The sequence below is a fragment of the Girardinichthys multiradiatus genome, chromosome Y (assembly GCF_021462225.1).
Source record: "Girardinichthys multiradiatus isolate DD_20200921_A chromosome Y, DD_fGirMul_XY1, whole genome shotgun sequence".
Classification (NCBI taxonomy): domain Eukaryota; kingdom Metazoa; phylum Chordata; class Actinopteri; order Cyprinodontiformes; family Goodeidae; genus Girardinichthys; species Girardinichthys multiradiatus.
This window is the reverse complement of record NC_061818.1, coordinates 28,824,910-28,839,201: the sequence shown is the minus strand read 5'-3', so window position 1 is coordinate 28,839,201 and position 14,292 is coordinate 28,824,910. Positions and strand designations below refer to the sequence as shown.

At 44.1% G+C, this 14,292-nt stretch overlaps 1 protein-coding gene across 3 annotated transcripts in view; it reads right to left on the bottom strand.

Moving 5' to 3' along the window:
• The window catches only part of LOC124865018 (inactive rhomboid protein 1-like), a 32,686-nt gene extending 23,827 nt beyond the window's left edge, over positions 1 to 8,859 (bottom strand). For 2 of the 3 annotated variants that reach the window (XM_047360002.1, XM_047360003.1), the window contains exon 1: positions 8,409 to 8,859. The gene's annotated coding sequence lies outside the window, so the exon portion shown is untranslated. The remainder of the gene's footprint in view (positions 1 to 8,408) is intronic. The other variant, XM_047360004.1, reaches the window with a different exon arrangement.
• Between the last annotated feature and the right edge of the window lie 5,433 nt (positions 8,860 to 14,292).

The following is a 14,292-nucleotide window of genomic DNA, read 5'->3' as shown; positions in this document are numbered from 1 at the left end:
CAAACTGCTTTTTCTGTGACATGACTATGTGCGTTTAAAATCGCTTGTGCAAACTAACTCTTAGCAGACCGTTTTATTTAGAAAGGAGCACATTTTGTGGTAAACGTTTTACATCAGTGATGCATCCGATGTTGAAGAGGTATAACTCTGATTGCTCACATTGCAGCACCAATGTTTGCAAAATGCATTCCTGATTGGCAGGTTCACCACATGGGTTCATTAGACATGAGGAACTTTGTTTTTTTGTCCGAGTATGACATCTAAACCTAAGGGAACAAGAAAAAAAAACAAAGCTTTACATCCAAGCAAGAGATGGGCCCGACCGAGTCCAGCCCTTAGTCAGTGTTTGGAGCCGTGGTTGTGATTACTGTTCAGTATCATACTCTATGCCAGGGTTGCCCAGTCCTCAAGAGAAACCACCCTGCAACTTTTAGCTGCATTCCTGCTTCGGCACACCTGAATCAAATTGCTGAATTTCCTCATTCAGCTCTGCAGGAGCCTTGTAAGGAGCCATTTATTTGATTCAAGGGTGTTAAGAGATAGGATGCATCTAAAAAAGAAACTTGTTTCCAGGTGTTCAATCCAAAGTGAAGGACCTCTAGAAATCCAAACCACCAAAAAAGATACCATCACCACTCTCCTGAACTCCTTGGCAGACTAAAAAAGGTCTGTTTTGTGTCCAGATATGTCTTTAAGTCAAAGAGATGGTTGAGGAGGGAGCCACATATCCATTAAGATTTTGGTGGTCTTGTAAGCAGCTGACACTACACCCCTCGTCAAACCCAACCAACCGACATCTTTGTTAAATGCACTGAGTGGGTGCTGATGTGAATGCTCGTGAATCCCTCCCCCAAACCCCATCTTCAAAATGACAGTTAGGTCAAAGAACTTGTACTCAAACCATCATTATTCATCTTTCTCTGGGTATCTGACACTCAGACTCCTGCAAACTCATAAGGGCTGGACTTACACCTCTGTGTCTGTGTACGGGAGATGTTTGGACCTCGTGGAAAAGCACATGCTCCTATTCATACTATTTTTACCTCAGTTGAATAATCGCGTTCCACTCAGATATCTACAGTTTTTTTACTATAGCCTGTAAGAGGCAATGTGTTGGTTTGTGCACTCTCTACTCAGCAGAGCAGAAGAAGAAAAGAACCACAAAGAAATAATAAAGTGTGTTTTTACCAGAATATGAGGGCAGTTGGATCCTTGTCTGAGAGATAAAGTATCCACACTGGGAAAACAACAGACGTCTCACTGTACAAGCTTTGTTGTTTTTCTTCTCACAGTCTGAGCTGTTGTTTTCTTTATCGGCTGGTTGTCTTCTTTCAAAGGATTGTAAATGCTTTGCTTTTCAGTTGATAAGACTTGCTTTGTTTTAGCATTAGTTCAGTATGTTATGATTCAGATGTGATTTTCTTTTCTATAATTCGTTTACTGATAGATTGCTGATGGATGACTGATGGATTGCTACAGCTCACAATAATTATTTACATTAATATTCACCCAGATTTTCAAAGTGGGTAAGGCTGAATCTTTGAGGGGGGTTCAAAGACTTGTAAAACCAAGGATGAATGCTAAGGAAGTGGGGAGACTAAACCCATACATCAGGGATGAAAGACCTGTGGAAAATTCCTGACAAAATCAACGGAAAACAGGAAAGACGGGGCAGCTCCTTTGGGACAGTCCCAAAGCCCACAAATAGGAAGGCCTCCTTACAACTGATGGAACAAGGGAAAACACACACACACTTTTTTTTTTTATATATATATATATATATAGGAACTAAAGTCAGTTTTTCCAACTCATGACAGAGCACACACAATTAATAATGTCACCAAAGACAAATAATGAAATCACTGCTAAATGTTTGGTTTGGTAGACAGAACGTCATGTTTGAACCCTAATTAAAAAGACTTTATTGCTTCTATATAAAAGTTTGTTTTTGTGCTTTTAAGGGAAGATATACAAACACCACATATTGCCTTCTCTAAAACTGGGCATGGTCATCATAAATGAGGGGTACATAGTTTTTTCCCTGCACAGTATTACAAGCTGGGCTAGCTGGGAAATAGCAGGAATGTTAACAATATTTGTAAGTAGAAAGCGAATGCAGACAGAGCAAGTTGAGAGTTGCATTGTGAGGTATATGCTCAAAGATGTAAAATGCAACTGGCTTCCTGCCACTTCAACGCCTCTGACGGATAACAAAAAAAATTCCAATCTACTTAAGTCAAAAAAGCTGGTACCCAAACGTTTAAAAAGCACTTGTCTATTGATATGTAAAAGATTCCATTTTAGCAGAAAAGGAAATCAAAAATTCAGACTCAAGACAGATCTACATCATCAGAGTCAAAAATAAGTCAAAAATAAGAAATGTTACACAAGCCCAAAACACGCCCTTTCCATTTCTGGGAAAGCAGCTGGAGCGAGTTTAGTGGATGTTGGTGGGACTGCTGAAACTCTCCAGATACAAATTTGTGTGTGCTTCCATCCAAGGAACAGTCAGCATAGGTTTAGCAGTTTGGTACACAATGAGGATTCACAAACTCTGGGCATGACAACTGACGGCTCTAAAAATAGAGGAGCTGGGAGCAAAGCAGGACTTGGCCTGGGTGGAGTTGCGGGGCGTGGGGGGTTCCCTATTTAAAACCTCACTCTTGTTGGCGTTGTATCAGGGCTGCGATAGTGTATCAGTTTGGGTGTTCCTTGAGTTGGACGTCTGAACCAACAATGAGCTAGCTACGAAACAGCACCGATAAAAGCAGAACATGGTCTAAATTTACAAACTATTAATAATAATAAATATTTCAATAATATTTTTATTTGATCTTAGGTTTTGTTCTTATTCTTGGTTAGGGGGAGGAGTGGAAATTATATATATATTTTTTACCTGCCTTTCAACAATTCTGAAAGCCATTATTTGTTTTAAACACACCTTTGTAATTTTTATCTTTGTCATGGAAAAATAAAATCAAGTTAAATTTGTTTATTTAAACATCTTAGCCAACTATTTTGAATTTGTCTAAAATAAACATACTGTAAAATAACCTTCTTTACTTTAGGGTCCTATAGAATCTGTAGAAAGGACTAAGATATAATTAATTAGGCATTAGGGCTTTAATCATTTTAATTCTTATGGAACTGGGTAGTTTATGACCCTATAAAAATCTATTCCAATTTTCCCAATTTTGGTTTTTCAATTTAAATTTTTCTGAATTTCACGTTATACAAAACAAAATATTGAGTTTCTATAATGTTGTGGTTAATAGCTAACATTTCAGAGGTTTCAGAGAAAATAATCTGAATTTAATGGCATCTAAAAATTCTACCTGTTAATTATCTTACTATTTTCATAATTAAAACAAAGTTACATGTTAATAATAAAAGAAAAGAAAAAGTATAGAACTACAGTACAATGATATGAACATAAAAATCATGCAACCCCACCACCCAACAGTGTTAACTGGGTAAAATAAAATTGCTGTAACATTCTAACATCACCTAAAACACATGAAGCTTTGTTTTCTAAATTAGTATAGCTACAAGTTCCTCAGGAATCACGCATCTTACTACTGCTTGGGATCCTTGCATAGTGAGGGCTTTCCAGGAACGGCAGGCTAATACTAGCTCCCCTAGCAAGATGCTTTCAACTTTATGTGTGGACAAAAGTTACCTTTAACACTTGTTCTTCTGCTTTAAAACTAAACCCTTTGCATTGAGTGTTGTAATTCAGCAAAAAAAAAAAAACACAACCACAAACCCCTGTTATTGATTACCTTATTTCTGCACATCATACAATTGATCCGACAAGAACATGGGCTGTGTGTGCCTTAGAGCATGTAGCTGAGATTATGGAACCAAAGGGGCGTGGCTAGAAACTTGCAGCATTTAACAGAAATATACACAAAATACATGTCAGGGATTTAGTCTATATCTTGCCGACCTCTGTGCAAGCAGGATGTCCTAATGCATTCAGTGCCTTAGGAGACAAGTCACTCAATCCAATGTGAGGCATAATTTTTCCTGGCATTTTAATTTATGAGTGTATAATAAAGCATCATAGACATCTATATACTATAAATGGATTCTGACAACTCAGGTTCTAAACATCCCTGTTGTTTTTTTCCACCACATCCTTAGTCACTCAGAATGAAAAGAAAGCCAAGCTAATTGACTGTCCATTAGTTTTACTTACTCTGTGTAAGATTTTTATCACTGTGAGAAGGTGGTAAATCAATATCCTGTTGACACAAACAATTTCATAAAACTGTCAAATGGATCTAAAATTTTACCTTTTATAGAATTAAATGTGTATATTTTAGTGATCTTATGTAATGTTAAAAGTGTGCTAAACATTCATATGCACAAATAGGGATTATGATAAAAACAATTCTTCAAAATTCTAATTAATGGAGCAATGTAAAAATAAGCTTAATAGCTTTAGGCCAGCAAAAAAACGTGTTTCATTGGCATCCTCATCCTGTTCTTTTCTGCATAAGATTCTGCTGATCAGTGACACCAACAGACTGTCTTTGCTTTTGTCATATAGCCACAGCACACTGCCTACAATCCTTGCAGCTCACTGTGATTATTGGTGTGTGACCACCTCTCGAGGTGCATCTGGGTGTAATATTGGTGTAATTTAGACCTACTTCCAGCAAGGAGACTAAATTAGTTGGCAGACTAGTTGTATTGCAGTAACGGAAGCCTGTTTCAGTTATTTACTGAAGTAAAACTTTTCACACCCAGTATACATATTTCACACTCAGTGTGTCAGGTAAAGGCGGGAATTTCTTGAGTTATTTGAACTACCCAACCTTTGAGAGCTCTTCAAACTCAAAGAGGAAGATCAAAGGTCAAAAAGGTGCTGCTGCTGCTCTACTAAAGAAGCAACAAGGCTTGTGGGAAACACACATAGCGTACTTCCATCTCTCTGAGAATGAACATGGCCCTCAGGTCAAACACCCTCAAACGTAATGAAAACACCAATTCAAAACCAGACGTCTTCGTCCATATTACAATCTAAGGTTAGTTTGAGTTAAATAAAATCATTCATTGTGACTTGGACACTCGATGTTGCACTCTACATCTTTCCCTGTGTGTCAAAAGTTTCCAGTACGTTCAGCGAAAGCCAGTTCATGTCCTGCTCATGACATATGAGGTGCTGACTGGGAGAAAGGCAGGGTGGCATGCTGGCAGATGGAAGCATTGGAGGCTTAGAGGTAAACCTGAAATAGCCCTGCTGTTGTATTACAGCATTACATCACAACTGACTTCATCGTCATGCCGGTCGCTGCATCATGCAGCCACTAAAGGTGTCATGGGGATAGGTACAGCTGGCTGCAATGGTTGAACTCTGGAGTAATAGCCTGCATACTGTACTCCCAAGACGCACATGAACAATAATCCTCATGAGGGGTTTTTCATGTCAATAACTGTCTACATCTGACCCAATTGATGTTGTTTTCATTACTCAGCTGATATGACAGCAGGATGTGTCTGTTTGGATGTTATATTTTGGATGCATTCCACAGACATCGTAGCGTAACACATGCAAAAAAGTGAAAAACACAGCATTTTGTGACAATTTACTCAAAACCACAACCACATCAAAGTCAAGCAGCTAGGCGCTGAGCCAGTGCATTGGAGAAATCCAGAAAATGCTCCTTTTTGAGCTCTTTAGCCATCTAACATAGACGAGCTTCTAAAACTATGATCCATTTGACCTCAGTTGTGGGACAGTTGTAACAATTTACCATGCAGGCATGCATTCTTTTTGTTTCTCGACTGGAAGAACAAGTTGGTCTGCGTGTTTGACTGCTCCAGGTATTGTTGCCATGCCTGCCAATAACAAGTCAACCCAAGAGGCAAATATTAACAGTAGCAGAACACAGGGCCCTACAAAAGTATTCATGCTCTAACCTTTTTCACATTTAGTCTCATTGCAACCACTAACTTCTATTCCATTAGGATTAAATGTGACCTACGCAAAGAACTGTATAATAGTGAAGTGGAGGGGAAGTCATTTGTGTTTTTTCAAATGTTTTTATGAATTAAAAATCTGAAACGTGTGGTGTGCATTTGTGCTCAGCTCGGCTAAGTCAGTGCTTTGTAGGACCACCTTTCACTGTAACTGTAGCTGCAAGTTTTTGTCATATGTCTCTTCCAGCTTAGCATATGTAGATACTAAAATCTATTCCTCTTTGAAAAATAGCTCATACTCTGTCAGATTTGATGGAGAGTTTCTGTGAACATCAAGTCTTGCTACAGATTCTAAATTAGATAAAGGTCTGGACTTTGACTGGGCCATTTTAACAGATGAATATGCGTCGATCTAAACTGTTCTGTTATAGGTCTTGGGGTATATTTAGGATCTTGGTGTTGAAAGGTTATTTTACTCCCCAATCTCAAATCTTTTGTCACTTCTATCAAGTTTTCTTACAGGATTTTCATGTATACATGCTGCAAGCATTTGAGACTTTAAAATCTAAGGCATGTCATAATAATGGATATATCAACATTTTACAAATAAATAAAAGGAGACAATACATTGCCTGATTAAATCGATTCTCAGAAGAACACGTCTATTGCATGTGATCCAGATGTGTTTTGTGGGTTAAAACAGCCTAAGGTTACTTGGAGAATCATGTGCTCCACACACATGGAACTGTTCAGGCAACCGAAACTCATTTCAGCCAACTCAGAGAGAGCTCAAGCTAGACAAACTGAAGAAAATGACCAGCAACCCCAGAGGGTACACCCACATTTGTGAGCAAGAAAGTTTCCCTGCAGTCCAACTTAAAATCAAGCATCAAATATGAAACAAATGTGAACTAGACAAATGTGTTGTCCTTTTAGATGCATCATCTTTAATTGATAATAGGCCAGTGACTAAAATACACTAAATGAGGAGTGTTTTTTTTAGTGCTGAATAGTTTAGGTGCATAGAAAAAAATATCTATGGGAGACTGGCAATGAATGAAAGTTGACAGCATGAGCGCTGAGCATGAAATTCGGCTCTGTATTTGAAGGTAAGACCATGAAGAACTTCTCCAGGACTGTGCACTTGGCCAGACTGACAGACAGAAACTGTGCCATGAGTCATGCTGGCATGATTACTGTGTCGCCCTGTCAACAGATGCCTAAAAAACTCTCATGCTACCCTGTCGATAAAAGGCCAGGCTGAATGAGAGATCTTCTTCGTCAGAGCTGCTTTCCAGTACCATGAGAAGCAGCACACTTTGGGAATTGTCTCTGTGGGATCCAGTTGGAGCAGAGACAGAAGATGAGCATGACTGCTACTATCACACAACAGGGGTTTGCTTTATTGGTCTGATTATATCACCCACCCCTCTTGCTCCATGTGATAATGTTTTAGGAACACCGGGCACACAAACTTGGCCATGTGCTGCTATGTCCTGTCTGCCAAAATAAGTCAGCAGTTTCCAATACAGTGTGGCTACGGTTTCACTTCGGCCTGGCCAGGTATTGTAGGACAGTGATGAGCGAAACTTGTCAACAAGATCGCAGATATGTAGGCTGCTCGTGATAGCGTCTTAGAACACCGAGTCAAATTTTGGTATTTTGGGGGTTGCTGTAATCGTGACTTTTGACTATGAGCCACTTTAAGTCACAGTTGTTTAATGCAACAAAAAGGCAGTGATTTTGGGACAAAAAAACACATCACAAGGTGGCACTTGGTTCTCTTTTCTGGTAAACCTGCACTAACATTTATATATTCAAACAAGTGCAACAGTGTAAAAGGAAATGTGTAAGCTGATTTGCATGAGGAGAAGGATGCTGATGGTGACCAGGAAGAAGAAGAATTAGAATGAGGTCATGGTGAAACTGGAAATGGTGTGAGTTGCTTGATCAGTCACCACAGTCCCTTATCACACACTGAAGCTTACCCCAAACATAATAATTAGAAACAAACCTTGTGTGGGTTGTATTTAAATAATGTCTCCTTGTTTTATTAAAGTATGAGCTCAAATAGAAAAAGTTATTTACAAACCCTCCTCATTCATTTCACTGGGGCACCTTCAGTATACACCGCCTTTAAAAGAATTATAATAAAGCTGGTTGGGCCTGGTAGAGTGAACCCAATTATAAGCTGCTGGACTGGAACACTTTAAATTTCCCACTTTCACGATGACAACTCCTCTACAAACCGCAGCAAACAGCACAGAACACAGTGTCCCAAAGTGTCACCTGCCACCTGAATCTTAAGGGTTCTCAGGCTGACCAGTTAATTGGCCATTAAATTCAGTTGACTTTAAAGCAGCTGGTTTCCTCCTTAATGATCACGACGCTGAGCGCTTCTTCCGACTGCCTTCCTGGCTTCCGTATGGGTCGACCACAGCAGCACAGTCACGATAAAAAAAAAAAAAGACTCAACTCACCCTTATAGCGTCCAGCTGAATAAAATATATCCGTATTCTGAGATTCTTCCACAGGCAGCAGATCTCCGGTTTGTCACATCATCCTAACAGCGGCGCAGCAATAAACGGCGTTTCTTTTCCACCGAGCAGATGTGTGATTTTATTTATTTTTTTAAATATCAGTCCTGGTGCCGTGCGTAAAATCCAATCCCTTCAGTGCTGGACTCAGCAGTGGCAGAAGCAGGAAAACAGATGGGCGTGAGAGGGATATGGCTGCTGTCCGGACCCCTTCTCTCCTACGGACGGAGCATTTCCACGTTGTTCCATGAATCGAGCGACCGAAGTTCCCTCTCTGCCGCCGGTTGTAGGGTAATTCAGGTTCGAGGAGAGTCAGCCCCGCCCTAGCTGAACACTGTCTGAGGGGTAGGCGAGCCCGAGAGGCGCACTAACCAATCGGTGAGTACACGGGGGAGGCGCTGCTTCTCTTCTCCCGGTTAACTAACGGCGTGACTAAGCGATATCTTCGGTCCTCCGGTTGGGTTCTGGGAACGAAAACGTTTCTCTCTCTCCATCCACATCCACCACACCTATTTAAAAACTCCGCATGAATTTAAGTGAGCTTTACAGATAGATCTCATTTAGTTAGAATATAATTAAAAAGTTGATTCAGTTCAGAAAATGAGATCATTGCACACAAATATCAAGATTGTACTTTTGTTAAATTGGATGAATATGGATGACAGCTAATGAAAACCCAAAATTCAGCTTCTGAAATCATACTGAAGAATGAAGAGGGATGTTGTTTCCTTGCACAATCATGGCGAAGACTGCTGACTTACAGTTGTCCAGCTTACATTGATCAACACCCTCCACAAGCCAAAAAAGGTCGTCCTTAAAAAAGCTGTCTCCAAGCACATTAAGGGAAGGTTTGGTGGAAGAAAAAATGTTGTACAAGCAACAAGGATAAGCACAGGATTGAGAATTGTGAAGCAAAGCCCATTTAAGAATATCAGGGAGATTCAAAAGGTGTGGATTGCACCTTGAGTCAGTGCTTCAAAAACCACCACACAGCTCTATCCAGGAAATGGTCTTCACTTGTTTCATTCCTTAACCACTCCTGAACCAGAGACAATGTTAGAAGCATTTTACCTGTCCTCTGCTAGGGAGAAAAAGTGCTGGACTATTGGGTGCATATTTTGCATTTTGTTTGGAAAATCAAGATTCCAGAGTCTGAAAGAATTGTGAAGAACCACAGAATCAAAATTGCTTGAGGTTCAGTGTGTGACGTTTCCGCATTCAGAGATTATTTGGGGAGTCGTGTAACCTGCTGCTCTTGCTCCACTGTGTTTTTTAACATAAACGATTATAAAACATGGTTGTCCCTTTTTCTTTTACAAACAAAACTGAAAAGTGTGGTGTGCTTTTGTATTCAGTCCCTTTACATGGACATCCCTGAATAAAAGGCAATGAGATTATTTGCCTTCAGGAGTCTAATTAATTAATAAAGTCCATCTGTTTAACTAAATCTTAGTATAATTGCATTGTTCTGTGAAGGCCTCAGTAGTTTATTTAGAGAAGATAAACAAACACCATCATGAAGACCAAGCAACACAGCAAACAGGTCAGATGTTTCAAGCAGGCTTATGTTAGAAACCAATATCCCAAGCTTTCAACATATGGAGCACTTTGTAACCCATTATTAAAAGGTACAGAGTTGAGCCTCCATGAGGCAGAGGGTCATCCTCCAGCAGGACAGGAGAAATGATTTAGATGAAAACATGTTCATGTGTTAGAAAGACCAAGAGAAAGTCCTTCTTCTCATCTTAAAAAAGATAAGTAAGTGTTCCTTAGGTCGTACAGAAATATTGGTGACATGATTTGGTCAACATAATCTTGACTTATGCAGAGCAGCTGCCTTTCCACAGTTAATAAAAAGATATTCTGCAGAGCGGACAATGTTAGGTTGGGGAGGTGGTGTGTAGTTCACGCTGTCACTGACTCTGTCCCACTTCTCACAGGCCTGCTACACCTAAATAATATTTTGCTTCATACTGAAACAATTCCTTTATATATAATCTGTCCATCAGACTCTTAGAGTATATCCTCTGAAGATGGGAGTTGATGTTTGGAAACATGCTGCCCAGTTCAGCTGACAACAGGAACATTTCAATGCGGACGCCTTCTGCGGAGGATGTTTTACTTTAAACTCCATATGCGACGTCAAATGAATTATCATTTCTAACCTCAATGTCATAATCTGCTTGTGAATGGCTCATTGAATTAAATATATTTACAGTATAATGTAGATTCAAATGCAATGTTGTTTTAAAAGTATAACAGTTGGAGGATAGTTCAGATACCCATGTTCTTCAGGACAGGTTATTTTTTCCCACACTGTCGCTTTGAAACATTTTCCACAAATTTATGTGACTGTGACAAATTTGTTCATTCGTTCGTTCGTCGTCTTCCGCTTTATCCGGGACCGGGTCACGGGGGCAGGAGACTCAGCAGAGACGCCTAGACATCCCTCTCCCCAGACACCTCCACCAGCTCCTCCGGGGGGAGCCCAAGGCGTTCCCAGGCCAGCCGAGAGACATAGTCCCTCCAGCGTGTCCTGGGCTGTCCCCTGGGCCTCCTCCCGGTGGGACGTGCCTGGAACACCTCCCGAGGAAGGCGTCCAGGAGGCATCCGATATAGACACCCGAGCCATCTAAACTGGCTCTTCTCGATGTGGAGAAGCAGCGGCTCTGCTCCGAGCTCCTACCGGATGGCCGAGCTCCTCACCCTATCTCTAAGGGAGTGCCCGGCCACCCTACGGAGTAAGCTCATTTCAGCCGCTTGTATCTGGGATCTCGTTCTTTCGGTCATGACCCAAAGTTCATGGCCATAGGTGAGGGTAGGAACGTAGACCGACCGGTAAATTGAGAGCTTCGCTTTTCGGCTCAGCTCTCTCTTCACCACAACGGACCGGCACAGCGCCCCCATTACTGTGGCAGCCGCACCGATCCGTCTGTCGATCTCCCGCTCCATTCTTCCCTCACTTGTGAACAAGACCCCGAGATACTTAAACTCCTCCACTTGAGGCAGGAACTCCCCTCCAACCTGAAGAGGACAAGCCACCCTTTTCCGGTCGAAAACCATGGCCTCGGACTTGGAGGAGCTGATCTTCATCCCAGCCGCTTCACACTCGGCTGCGAACCGCCCCAGTGCATGCTGTAGGTCTTGGCTAGATGGGGCCAGCAGGACCACGTCATCTGCAAAAAGAAGAGACGAAATCCTCTGGTCCCCAAACCAGACCCCCTCCGGCCCTTGGCTGCGCCTAGAAATCCTGTCCATAAAAGTTATGAATAGGACCTGTGACAAAGGGCAGCCCTCCCGGAGTCCAACATGCACCAGGAACAGGTCTGACTTAGTGCCGGCAATGTGAACCAAACTCCTGCTCCACTTGTACAGAGATCGGATGGCCCCTAGTAAGGGGCCCCCGATTCCATACTCCTGGAGCACCCCCCACAGGGCATCATGAGGGACACAGTCAAATGCTTTCTCCAGGTCCACAAAACACATGTGGACCGGTTGGGCAAACTCCCATGAACCCTCGAGTACCCTGTAGAGGGTATAGAGCTGGTCCAGTGTTCCACGGCCGGGACGAAAACCACACTGCTCCTCCTGAAGCCGGGGTTCGACTATCGGCCGGACTCTCCTCTCCAATACCCTGGCGTAGGCCTTACCAGGGAGGCTGAGGAGTGTGATCCCCCTGTAGTTGGAACACACCCTCCGGTCACCCTTCTTATGAAGGGGGACCACCACCCCAGTATGCCAATCTAAAGGCACTGTCCCCGTCCGCCACGCAATGTTGAAGATGCGTGTCAACCATGACAGCCCCACAACATCCAAAGACTTGAGGTACTCAGGGCGGATCTCATCTAACCCCGAAGCCTTGCCACCGCGGAGCTTTGTAACCACCTCGGTGACTTCAGCCTGGGTGATGAAAGAGTCACACCCCGAGTCCCCAGCCTCTGTTTCCACCAGGGAATGCGTGATGGCAGGATTGAGGAGATCCTCGAAGTTTTCCTTCCACCGGCCGATAATGTCCCCAGTCGAGGTCAGCAGCTCCCCACCCCCACTGTAAACAGTGTTGGCGAAGCACTGCTTCCCCCTCCTGAGGCGCCAGACGGTTTGCCAGAATCGCTTCGGGGCCAACCGGTAGTCCTTCTCCATGGCCTCACTGAACCTCCTCCCAGGTCCGAGTTTTTGCCTCTGCCACTGCCCGGGCCGCGGCACCTTTGGCCCCACGGTACCCGTCAGCTGCCTCAGGAGTCCCACAAGCCAACCACAGCCGATAGGACTCCTTCTTCAGCTTGACAGCATCCCTTACTGCCGGTGTCCACCACCGGGTTCAGGGATTGCCGCCACGACAGGCACCGCAGACCTTACGGCCGCAGCTACGGGCAGCAGCATCGACAATAGATGTGGAGAACATGGTCCATTCGGACTCTATGTCTCCAACATCCCTCGGAATCTGGTCAAAGCTCTCCCGGAGGTGAGAGTTGAATACATCCCTGGCCGAGGGCTCTGCCAGACGTTCCCAGCAGACCCTCACTATGCACTTGGGCCAGCCAAGTCTGTCCGGCTTTCTCCTCCTCCAGCGGATCCAACTCACCACCAGGTGGTGATCAGTGGACAGCTCAGCCCCTCTCTTCACCCGAGTGTCCAAAACATGCGGCCGAAGGTCTGATGATACGACAACAAAGTCGATCATTGACCTCCTGCCTAGGGTATCCTGGTGCCAAGTGCACTGATGGACGCCCTTATGTTTGAACATGGTGTTCATTATGGACAATCTGTGACTAGCACATAAGTCCAATAACAAAACACCGCTTGGATTCAGATCGGGGAGGCCATTCCTCCCAATCACGCCTCTCCAGGTGTCACTGTCGTTCCCCACGTGGGCATCGAAGTCCCCCAGCAGAATAATGGAGTCCCCAGGAGGGGCACTATCCAACACCCCCGACAGGGACGCCAAGAAGGCCGGGTACTCCGCACTACCACTCGGCCCGTAGGCCGAAATGACAGTCAGAGACCTCTCCCCAACCCGAAGGCGCAGGGATGCGACCCTCTCATCCACTGGAGTAAACCCCAACACGAGACGGCTGAGCTGGGGGGCAACAAGCAAACCCACACCAGCCCACCGCCTCTCCCCGCGGGCCACTCCAGAGTAGAAGAGAGTCCAGCCCCTCTCAAGGAGATGGGTTCCAGAGCCCACGCTGTGCGTGGAGGCGAGCCCGACTATTTCTAGTCGATATCTCTCGACCTCCCGCACCAGCTCAGGCTCCTTCCCCCCCAGCGAGGTGACATTCCACGTCCCTAGAGCCAGTCTAAGCATCCGGGGATTGGGCCGCCGAGGTCTCCACCTTCGTCCGCCGCCCAATCCTCTTTGCACCGGTCCCTCACGGTTCCCCCTGCAGGTGGTGGGCCCACTGGGGGATGGTCTCGCGTCTCTGGTTCGGGCTTGTCCCGGCCGAGTCCCGCGAGGAGCAACCCGGCCACCAGGCGCTCTCCGACGAGTCCCGACCCCAGGCCTGGCTCCAGGGTGGGATCCCGGCTCCGCCGTACCGGGCGACGTTGCGTGCCTCGATTCTGTAGTCATCATGAGGGATTCTCGAACCGCTTTTTGTCTGACCCGTCACCTAGAGCCTGTTTGCCATGGGAGACCCTACCAGGGGCATTTAAGCCCCAGACAACATAGCTACTAGGATCATTCGAGCACTCAAACCCCTCCACCATGTTAAGGTGGCGGTTCAAGGAGGGGACTGTGACAAAAAAAAAACGGTGACAAATTATTTTAATTAATTATTGGTTCTTAATATCTTCTAAACTTAAATTAAAAATACATGATGGAAAGTGT